An 11,608-nucleotide genomic window follows, 5' to 3' on the forward strand; every position below is an offset into this window, starting at 1 on the left:
TGCAGCGGCTGGCACGTACTTGCGGACGTGGGCACGTACTTACGGCATCAGGCACGTACTTCCAGCCCTGTGACCGTACTGACGGCCCCAGGCACGCTCTTTCGGCCCGAAGCACGTACTTACGGTCCTGGGGAAGTACTTGCGGAAACGGGTACATTCTTGCGGCAACGGGCACGTACTTGTGGGCCCGGGCACGAACTTGCGGCGCCGGGCACGTTCTTGCGTCGCCGGGCATGTTCTTGCCTCCACGGGCACGTTCTGGCGGCCCCAGGCAAGTACTTAAATCCCCAGGCACGTACTTATGGCCCCAGGCTCGTACTTACGGCTACAGGCACGTTCTTGCAGAACCAGGCACGTAGTTACGGGCACGTAATTACGACACCATGGAACGTACATACGTCCCCAGTCACGTATTTGTTGCCCCAGGTAGTTACTGCCTCGGGTACGTTCTAGCGCGCCAAGCACGGTCTTGCAGCGCCGGGCACGTACTCACGGCACGAGGCACGTACTTCTAACCCGGGTACGTACTAACGGCCCCAAGCACGTTCTTGCGGCCCCAGGCACGTACTTACGGTCCTGGACACGGACTTACGGCCCCAGGCATCTATACACGGCCTCGAGGAGGTACTTGGGCCGCAAGCACGTAGCTACTGCCCCGAGCACTTACTTACAGCCCCAGGCACGTACACGTGGCCCCAGGCACATACTTACGGTCCCAGGCCCGTTCTTGCGGCCCTAAGCATTTAGTAACGACCAGGGCACGTTCTTTCGGCTCCAAGCATGTAGTTACTGCCTCCAAGCACGTAGTTCTTTCATTCGTTTCGCTCGTTCGTTCGTTCTAACGTACGTACGTTCGTTCGTTCGTTCTAACGTACGTTCGTTCGTTCGTTCTAACGTACGTTCGTTCGTTCGTTCTAACGTACGTACGTTCGTTCTTTCGTTCGTTCGTTCTTTCGTTCGTTCGTTCGTTCGTTCTTTCGTTCGTTTGTTCGTTCGTTCTTTCGTTCGTTCGTTCGTTCGTTCGTTCATTCGTTCGTTCGTTCGTTCGTTCTTTCTTCGTACGTACGTATGTTCATTCGTTCGATAGGACTTACGTACGTACGTACGCTCATTCGTTCGTTCGTTCGTTTGTACGTACGTACGTACGTTCGTTCGTTCGTTCGTTCGTTCGTTCGTTCGTTCGTTCGATCTTTCGTTCGTACGTACGTACGTTCGTCCTTTCGTTCGTTCGTTCGTTCGGTCGTTCGTTAATTCGTTCGTTCGTACGTACATACTTACTTACGTACGTACGTACCTTCGTTCTTGCGTTCGTTCGTTCGTTCGATCCATCGTTCGTTTGATCCTTCGTTCGTTCGATCTTTCGTTCGTTCGGATGTACGTACATTCGTTCGATATTTCGTGCGTACGTACATACGTAGTTACGTACGTACGTTCGTTCATTCTTTCGTTCGTACGTTCGTACGTTCGTCCTTTCGTTCGTTCGTTCGCTCGATCGTTCGTTCGTTCGATACTTCGTTCTTTCGTTCGTTCGTTCTTACGTACGTACGTTCGTTCGATCGTTCCTTCGTTCGTACGTACGTACGTACATTCGTTTATTCATTCGTTCGTTCATTCATTCGTTCGTTCGTTTGTATGTACGTTCGTTCGTTCTTTCGTTCGTTCTTTCGTTCGTTCATTCGTTCGTTCGTTCGTTCGTTCGTACGTAGTTACGTTCGATCGGTAGTTTTTTCGTACGTCCGTTCGTTCGGTCGTTGGTTCGTTCATTCGTTCATTCGTTCGTTCGTTCGTACGTACGTACGTACGTGAGTTCGTTCGTTCGATCGTTCGTTCATTCGATCGTTCGTTCGTTCGTTCGTTCGTTCGTACATACGTACGTTCGTTCATTTGTTGGTTCGTTCTTACGTACGTACGTTCGTATGTTCTTTCCTTCGTTCTTTCGTTGGTTCGTTCGTTCGTTCATTCTTTCGTTCGATTGTTCGTTCGGTAGTTCGTTCGGTAGTTCGTACTTTCGTTCGTTCGTTCGTTCGTTCGGTCGTTCTTACGTACGTTCAATCGTTCGTTCGTTCGTTCTTTGTTTCGTTCTTTCGTTCGTTCGTTCGTTCTTTTGTTCGTTCGTACGTACATGCGTTCATTCGTTCGTTCGTATATATGTACGTACGTTCGTTTGTTCTTTCGTTCTTCGGTACGTATGTACTTACGTACGTTCATTCGTTCGTACGTACCTACGCATCTATGTAATTACATACGTACGTACTTTCGTTCGTTCGTTCGTTCGTTTGTTCATTTGTTCTTTCGTTCGTTCATTCGTTCGTTCATTCTTTCGTTCGATTGTTCGTTCGGTAGTTCGTTCGGTAGTTCGTTCGGTAGTTCGCACTTTCGTTCGTTCGTTCGCTCGTTCGGTCGTTCTTACGTACGTTCAATCGTTCGTTCGTTCGTTCTTTGTTTCGTTCTTTCGTTCGTTCGTTCGTTCTTTTGTTCGTTCGTACGTACATGCGTTCATTCGTTCGTTCGTATATATGTACGTACGTTCGTTTGTTCTTTCGTTCTTTGGTACGTATGTACTTACGTACGTTCATTCGTTCGTACGTACCTACGCACCTATGTAATTACGTACGTACGTACTTTCGTTCGTTCGTTCGTTCGTTTGTTCATTTGTTTGTTTCGTTCGTTCGAACGTACGTATGTACTTACGAACGTTCGTTCGTTCTTTCGTACTACGTAGGTACTAACGTACGTTCGTTCGCTCGATCGCTGGTTTGTACGTATGTACGTACGTACCTATGTACGTACGTACGTACGTTCGTTCATTCGTACGTACGTACGTTCTTTCGTTAGTTCGTACGTCAGTTCGTTCGTTCGTTCCAACGTAAGTACGTACGAACGAACAAACGAACGAAAGAACGAACGAAAAACGAACAAAAGAACAAACGAACGTACGTACGAACGAACGAACGAACGAACGAACAAATGAATGGACGAACGAACGTACGTACGTACGAACGAACGAACGTACGTACGTAAGTAGAATGAACGAAAGAACGAACGTACGTTCGTTCGTTCATTCGTTCGTTCGTTCGTCCTTTCGTTCGTGCGTTCGGTCATTCGTTCGTTCGTTCGATCGTTCGTTCTTACGTACGCACTTACGTACGTACGTTCGTTCCTTCGTTCGTTCGTTCATTCGTACGTACGTACGTACGTTCGTTCGTTCGTTATTTCGTTCGTTATTTCATTCGTTGGTTCGTTCGTTCTTACGTACGCACTTACGTTCGTTCCTTCGTTCGTTCGTTCATTCGTACGTACGTACGTACGTTCGTTCGTTCGTTATTTCGTTGGTTCGTTCGTTCGATTGATCGTTCGGACAAATTAACAAAGTAACGAACGAATGTACGTACGTACGTGCGAACGAAATAACGAACGAACGAACGAACGTTATTTCGTTATTTCGTTCTTCTGTTCGTTCGTTTGTACGTTCGTTCATTCTTTCGTTCGATCGTTCGTTCGATCGTTCCTTCGTACGTACGTTAGTTCGTTCATTCGTTCGTTCATTCGTACATACGTACGTTCGTTCGTTCCTTCGTTCCTTCGTTCTTTCGTTCGTCCTTTCGTTCGTTCTTACGTACGTACTTACGTTCGTTCCTTCGTTCTTTCATTCGTACGTACGTGCGTACGTTCGTTCGTTCGTACATTCGTACCTACATATGTTCGTTCGTTATTTCGTTCGTTCATTCGTTCGTTCGTTCGTTCGTTCATTCTTTCGTTCGTTCGTACGTGCGTTAGTTCGTTTATTCTTTCGTTCATTCGTACGTACGTACGTACGTTCATTCGTTCATTCGTACGTACGTTCGTTCGTTCGTTCGTTCGTTCGTTCGTTCGTGCATTCGGTCGTTTGTTCGTTCGTTCGTTCTTACGTACGCACTTACGTACGTACGTTCGTTCCTTCGTTCGTTTGTTCATTCGTACGTTCGTTCGTTCGTACATTCGTACCTACGTACGTTCGTTCGTTATTTCGTTTGTTATTTCTTTCGTTCGTTCGTTCGTTCGGACAAACGAACAAAGTAACGAACGAACGTATTTACGTACGTGCGAACGAAAGAACGAACGATCGAACGAACGAACGAAAGAACGAACGAACGAAAGCAAAACGTGCAAAAGATCGAACGAACGAACGAACGTACGTACGTACAAACGAACGAACGAACGTACGAACGAATGAACGAACGAACGTACGTACGTACGAGCGAAAGAACGAACGAACTAACGTACGTACGAACGAACGATCCAACGTACGATCGAACAAAAGAAAGAACGAACGAACGTACGAACGAATGAACGAACGAACGAACGAACGTACGTACGTACGTTCGTCCGTTCGTTGTTTCGTTTCGTTCGTTCGTTCGTTCTTTCATTCGTTATTTCTTCCTTTCGTTCGTACGTTCGTCCGTTCATTCTTTCGTTCGATCGTGCGTTGGATCGTTCGTTCGTACGTACGTTCGTTCGTACGTACGTTAGTTCGTTCGTTCGTTCATTCGTACGTTCGTTCGTTCGTTCGTACGTACATACGTTCGTTCGTTCATTCGTTCGTCCGTTCGTTAGTTTGTCCTTTTGTTCGTTTTTCGTTCGTTCGTTGATTCTTTCATTCGTTCGTTCGTTTGTTCATTCTTTCGTTCGTTCGTTCTTACGTACGCTCTTACCTACGTACGTTCGTTCGTTCGATCATTCGTACGTACGTACGTTCGTTCTTTCGTTCGTTTGTACGTACGTATGGACGTTCTTTCGTTCCTTCGTTTCGCTCGTTCGTCCGTTTGTTCGTTCAGTCTTTCGTTCGTTCGTTCGTTCTTCCGTACGTTTGTTCGTTCATTCGTACGCACGTAAGAACGAACGAACTAACATACGTACGAACGAACGAACGAACGTACGTAGGTACGTACGAATGAGCGAACGAACGAACGAACGAACGCACGAACGAAAGGACGAACGTACGTACGTACGTACGAACGAACGATCGAACGAACAAAAGAACGAACGAACGAACGTTCTTTCGTAAGTACGTAGGTACTAACGTACGTTCGTTTGTTCGATCGTTTGTTCGTACGCATGTATCTACGTACGTAAGTACATTCGTTCATACGGACGTACGTACGTTCGTGAGTTCATTCGTACATACGTACGTACGTTCGTTAGTTCCTTCGTCAAACGAACGAACGAGCGAATGAACGAACGAACGTACGTACGTACGAGCGAAAGAACGAACGAACTAACGTACGAACGAACGAACGAACGAAAAAAACGAAATAACTAACGAAAGAACGAACGAACGAACGAACGAACGAACGAACGAAAGAACGAACGTTCGTACGTAAGAACGAACGAATGAACGAACGTCCGTACGTACATTCGTTCGTTCGTTGTTTCGTTTCGCTCGTTCGAGCGTTCGTTCTTTCGTTCGTTCGTTCGTTCGTTCGTTCTTTCGTTCGTTATTTTGTTCGTTCGTTCCTTCTTACGTACGTTCTTCGTTCTTTCGTTTCGCTCGTTCGTTCGTTCGTTCTTTCGTACGAACGTTCGTTTCTTCATTCGTTCGTTCGTTATTTCTTCCATTCGTTCGTTCATTCTTTCGTTCGATCGTGCGTTGGATCGTTCGTTCGTACGTACGTTAGTTCGTTTGTTCGTTCGTTCATTTGTCCTTTTGTTCGTTTTTCGTTCGTTCATTCGTCCTTTCGTTCGTGCGTTCGACCGTGCGTTCGGCCGTTCGTTCGTTTTTTCTTTCGTTCGTTTGTTCTTACGTACGCACTTACCTACGTACGTTCGTTCGTTCGTTCATTCGTACGTACGTTCCTTCGTTCGTTTGTACGTACGTATGAACGTTCTTTCGTTCCTTCGTTTCACTCGTTCGTCCGTTCGTTCGTTCGTTCAGTCTTTCGTTCGTTCATTCGTTCGTTCAGTCTTTCGTTCGTTCATTCGTACGTACGTAAGAACGAACGAATGAACGAACGGACGAACGAGCGAAACGAAGGAATGAACTAACGTCCATACCTACGTACGAACGAACGAACGAACGAACGAACGAACGAAAAACGAACAAAAGAACGAACGAACGAATGAACGAACGAACGTACGTAAGTACGACCGAATGTACGTACGAACGAACGAACGAACGTACGTACTTACGTACGAATGAACGAACGAACGTACGTACGTACGAACGAACAAACGAACGAACGCTCGTACGTAAGTGCGTACGTCCGTACGTACGTACCAACGAACGAACGAAAGAACGAAATAACGTACGAAAGAACGAACGAAAGAAAGAACGAAAGTTCGTACGTAACAACGAACGAACGAACGAACGAACGAGCGATACGAACGAACGAACGAACGAACGAACGTACGTACGTACGTACGTTCGTACGTAAGAACGAACGAGCGAACGAACGACCGAACGAAACGAAGGAACGAACGTCCGAACGAAACGAACGAACGAAAGAAGTCCATACGTACGTACGAACGAACAAACGTACGTACGTAAGTAAGAACGAACGAACGAACAAATGAACGTACGTAGTACGTTCTTACGTACGAACGAAAGAACGAAGGATCGTACGTTCATAAGTCCGTACGTACGTAAGTCCGTACGTACGAACGAACGAATGAACGTACATAAGTACGTACGAACGAACGAACGAACGAACGAATGAACGAACGTATGTACGTACGTATGAACGAACGAACGAACAAACGAACGTACGTACGTACGTTCGTACGTACGGACGAACGAACGAAGGATCGTACGTACATAAGTCCGTACGTACGCACGAAGGAACGATCGAACGAATGTATGTACATACGAACGAAAGAACGACACCGCAAGAACGTGTCCGGCGCCGGAAGAACGTGCCCAGCGCCAAAAGAACGTGCCCGGCGCCGCAACAGCGTGCCCGGCACCGAAACAACCTGCCCGGCACCGCAAGAACGTGTTCGACGCCGCAAGAACGTGCCCGGCATCGCAAGAACGTACATGGCGACGCAAGAACGTGCCCGGGGACGCAAGACCGTGCCTGGGTCCGCAAGAACATTTTCGCAACTTCACGCACGGCGCCGCAAGCATGTGCCTGACGCCGCAAGAACGTTCCCGGCACCGCAAGAACGAGTCCGGCGCAACAAGATCGTACCCAGCGTTGCAAGCACTTGACCGGCACCGTAAGAACTTTCCCGCCACCGCAAGAACGTGCCCGGCTGCGCAAGAACTTGCCCGGCGCCCCAAGAACGTGCCGTGCGCTGCAAGTACGAGCTCCGCGCCGCAAGAACGTGCCCGGTGCCGCAAGAACGTATTCGGCATTGCAAGAACGTTCCCGGCACCACAAGAACGTCTCCGCCGCCGCAACAACGTGCCCGATGCCGCAAGAACGTGCTCGGCGCTGCAAGAACGTGCCTGGCACCGCAAGTACTTGCCCGGCGCCGCACGAACGTGCCCGGCACCTCAAGAACGTGCCCGGTGCCGCAAGAACGTGCCCGGTTCCACAAGAACGTACCTGACGCCGAAAGAATGTGCCTGGTTCGTTCATTCGTTCATTCGTTCGTTCGTTCGTACGTACGTACGTACGTGAGTTCGTTCGTTCGATCGTTCGTTCATTCGATCGTTCGTTCGTTCGTTCGTTCGTTCGTTCTTTGTTTCGTTCTTTCGTTCGTTCGTTCTTTCGTTCGTTCGTTCGTTCTTTTGTTCGTTCGTACGTACATGCGTTCATTCGTTCGTTCGTATATATGTACGTACGTTCGTTTGTTCTTTCGTTCTTCGGTACGTATGTACTTACGTACGTTCATTCGTTCGTACGTACCTACGCACCTATGTAATTACGTACGTACGTACTTTCGTTCGTTCGTTCGTTCGTTTGTTCATTTGTTCTTTCGTTCGTTCATTCGTTCGTTCATTCTTTCGTTCGATTGTTCGTTCGGTAGTTCGTTCGGTAGTTCGTTCGGTAGTTCGCACTTTCGTTCGTTCGTTCGCTCGTTCGGTCGTTCTTACGTACGTTCAATCGTTCGTTCGTTCGTTCTTTGTTTCGTTCTTTCGTTCGTTCGTTCGTTCTTTCGTTCGTTCGTTCGTTCTTTTGTTCGTTCGTACGTACATGCGTTCATTCGTTCGTTCGTATATATGTACGTACGTTCGTTTGTTCTTTCGTTCTTCGGTACGTATGTACTTACGTACGTTCATTCGTTCGTACGTACCTACGCACCTATGTAATTACGTACGTACGTACTTTCGTTCGTTTGTTCATTTGTTTGTTTCGTTCGTTCGAACGTACGTATGTACTTACGAACGTTCGTTCGTTCTTTCGTACTACGTAGGTACTAACGTACGTTCGTTCGCTCGATCGCTGGTTTGTACGTATGTACGTACGTACCTATGTACGTACGTACCTATGTACGTACGTACCTATGTACGTACGTACCTATGTACGTACGTACCTATGTACGTACGTACCTATGTACGTACGTACGTACGTACGTTCGTTCATTCGTACGTACGTACGTTCTTTCGTTAGTTCGTAAGTCAGTTCGTTCCAACGTAAGTACGTACGAACGAACAAACGAACGAAAGAACGAACGAAAAACGAACAAAAGAACAAACGAACGTACGTACGAACGAACGAACGAACGAACGAACGAACAAATGAATGGACGAACGAACGTACGTACGTACGAACGAACGAACGTACGTACGTAAGTAGAATGAACGAAAGAACGAACGTACGTTCGTTCGTTCATTCGTTCGTTCGTTCGTCCTTTCGTTCGTGCGTTCGGTCATTCGTTCGTTCGTTCGATCGTTCGTTCTTACGTACGCACTTACGTACGTACGTTCGTTCCTTCGTTCGTTCGTTCATTCGTACGTACGTTCGTTCGTTCGTTATTTCGTTCGTTATTTCATTCGTTGGTTCGTTCGTTCTTACGTACGCACTTACGTTCGTTCGTTCGTTCGTTCGTTCATTCGTACGTACGTACGTACGTTCGTTCATTCGTTATTTCGTTGGTTCGTTCGTTCGATTGATCGTTCGGACAAATTAACAAAGTAACGAACGAATGTACGTACGTACGTGCGAACGAAATAACGAACGAACGAACGAACGTTATTTCGTTATTTCGTTCTTCTGTTCGTTCGTTTGTACGTTCGTTCATTCTTTCGTTCGATCGTTCGTTCGATCGTTCCTTCGTACGTACGTTAGTTCGTTCATTCGTTCGTTCATTCGTACATACTTACGTTCGTTCGTTCGTTCCTTCCTTCGTTCTTTCGTTCGTCCTTTCGTTCGTTCTTACGTACGTACTTACGTTCGTTCCTTCGTTCTTTCATTCGTACGTACGTGCGTACGTTCGTTCGTTCGTACATTCGTACCTACATATGTTCGTTCGTTATTTCGTTCGTTCATTCGTTCGTTCGTTCGTTCATTCTTTCGTTCGTTCGTACGTGCGTTAGTTCGTTTATTCTTTCGTTCATTCGTACGTACGTACGTACGTTCATTCGTTCATTCGTACGTACGTTCGTTCGTTCGTTCGTTCGTTCGTTCGTGCATTCGGTCGTTTGTTCGTTCGTTCGTTCTTACGTACGCACTTACGTACGTACGTTCGTTCCTTCGTTCGTTTGTTCATTCGTACGTTCGTTCGTTCGTACATTCGTACCTACGTACGTTCGTTCGTTATTTCGTTTGTTATTTCTTTCGTTCGTTCGTTCGTTCGGACAAACGAACAAAGTAACGAACGAACGTATTTACGTACGTGCGAACGAAAGAACGAACGATCGAACGAACGAACGAAAGAACTAACGAACGAACGCAAAACGTGCAAAAGATCGAACGAACGAACGAACGTACGTACGTACAAACGAACGAACGAACGTACGAACGAATGAACGAACGAACGAACGTACGTACGTACGAGCGAAAGAACGAACGAACTAACGTACGTACGAACGAACGATCCAACGTACGATCGAACGAAAGAAAGAACGAACGTACGTACGTACGTTCGTCCGTTCGTTGTTTCGTTTCGTTCGTTCGTTCGTTCTTTCTTACGTACGAACGTTCGTTCTTTCCTTTCGTTCGTTCGTTTGTTCTTTCGTTCGTTATTTTGTTCGTTCGTTCGTTCTTTTGTTTCGCTCGTTCGTTCGTTCGTTCGTTCGTTCTGACGTACAAACGTTCGTTTCTTCGTTCGTTCGTTCGTTCGTTCGTTCTTTCATTCGTTATTTCTTCCTTTCGTTCGTACGTTCGTCCGTTCATTCTTTCGTTCGATCGTGCGTTGGATCGTTCGTTCGTACGTACGTTCGTTCGTACGTACGTTCGTTCGTACGTACGTTAGTTCGTTCGTTCGTTCATTCATTCGTACGAACGTATTCGGCATTGCAAGAACGTTCCCGGCACCACAAGAACGTCTCCGCCGCCGCAACAACGTGCCCGATGCCGCAAGAACGTGCTCGGCGCTGCAAGAACGTGCCTGGCACCGCAAGTACTTGCCCGGCGCCGCACGAACGTGCCCGGCACCTCAAGAACGTGCCCGGTGCCGCAAGAACGTGCCCGGTTCCACAAGAACGTACCTGACGCCGAAAGAATGTGCCTGGGGCCGCAAGTACGTGCCCGGGACCGTTACTACGTTCCTTGGGCCGCCAGAACGTGCCTGGGGCCGCAAGTACGTGCCTGGAGCCGTAAGTACGTGCCCAGGGCCGTCAGTACGTGCCCAGGGCTGTCAGTACGTGCCTGGGGCCACAAGAACGTGTCTGGGGTCGTTAATACGGGCCCTGGGCTGGAAGTACGTGCCTGGTGCCGTGAGTACGTTCCAGGCGCTGCAAGAACGTGCTCGGCGCCGCAACTTGTGGCCACAGACATGTACTTACGGCCCCAGGCACGTAATTGCGGCCCCAGGCGCGTAGTTACTGCCCCGGGCACGCTGTTGCGGCACGAGGCACGTTCTTGCGGTGCCAAGCACCTTCTTGTGGTGCCAGGCACGTTCTTGTGGTCCAAGGTACGTTCTTGTGACGCCAGGCAAGTTCTTGCGACGCCAGGTACGTGCTTACATACAAGAACAACCAATCAGAGTGGTGGACACAACAGGGTCCAAAGATGAAGCCGAAGACTAGCTGTTATCCGCTACGTCCGCACTCATGTATATATAACAGAGAGAGAGGGGAGACATGCTACAAGTGCAAACAGTAAAATAACAGAAAGAAAAAAATTGAAGCAAGTAATAATTCTCCAAAAGGGGATAGACTTCTAAGAAATGATTGTGGAAACCCAACAAACCCACAATTACTCTGACCACATGGGAAAATGTCACTCCATCCTCCTTTTTCAATCCACTGATATGTAAGTGCTGCCAGCCGGGTTTGCCCATGATGTGCGCTGTATAATAAAACGTCTGCACACACTTGTCCAATGCGTGAGCATTGCTGACTTGTGTAATGTTGGTCGGACCCAGCTATCGGTTATGTGCATAGAGAACACCGTCCCGCTACCTTCCTTTTGTTGTCAATGTTCACCCTCATCCCAGAGTATTCTGGAAATTATCGTTGGGCCTCAGCCCAAAAGTCCTTTGGAACCCACCAACAGGTTTTTTTTCGTCCACGCCCAGTCTC

This window comes from Octopus bimaculoides, chromosome 25 (assembly GCF_046866305.1).
Source record: "Octopus bimaculoides isolate indiv1 chromosome 25, ASM4686630v1, whole genome shotgun sequence".
Classification (NCBI taxonomy): Eukaryota; Metazoa; Mollusca; class Cephalopoda; order Octopoda; family Octopodidae; genus Octopus; species Octopus bimaculoides.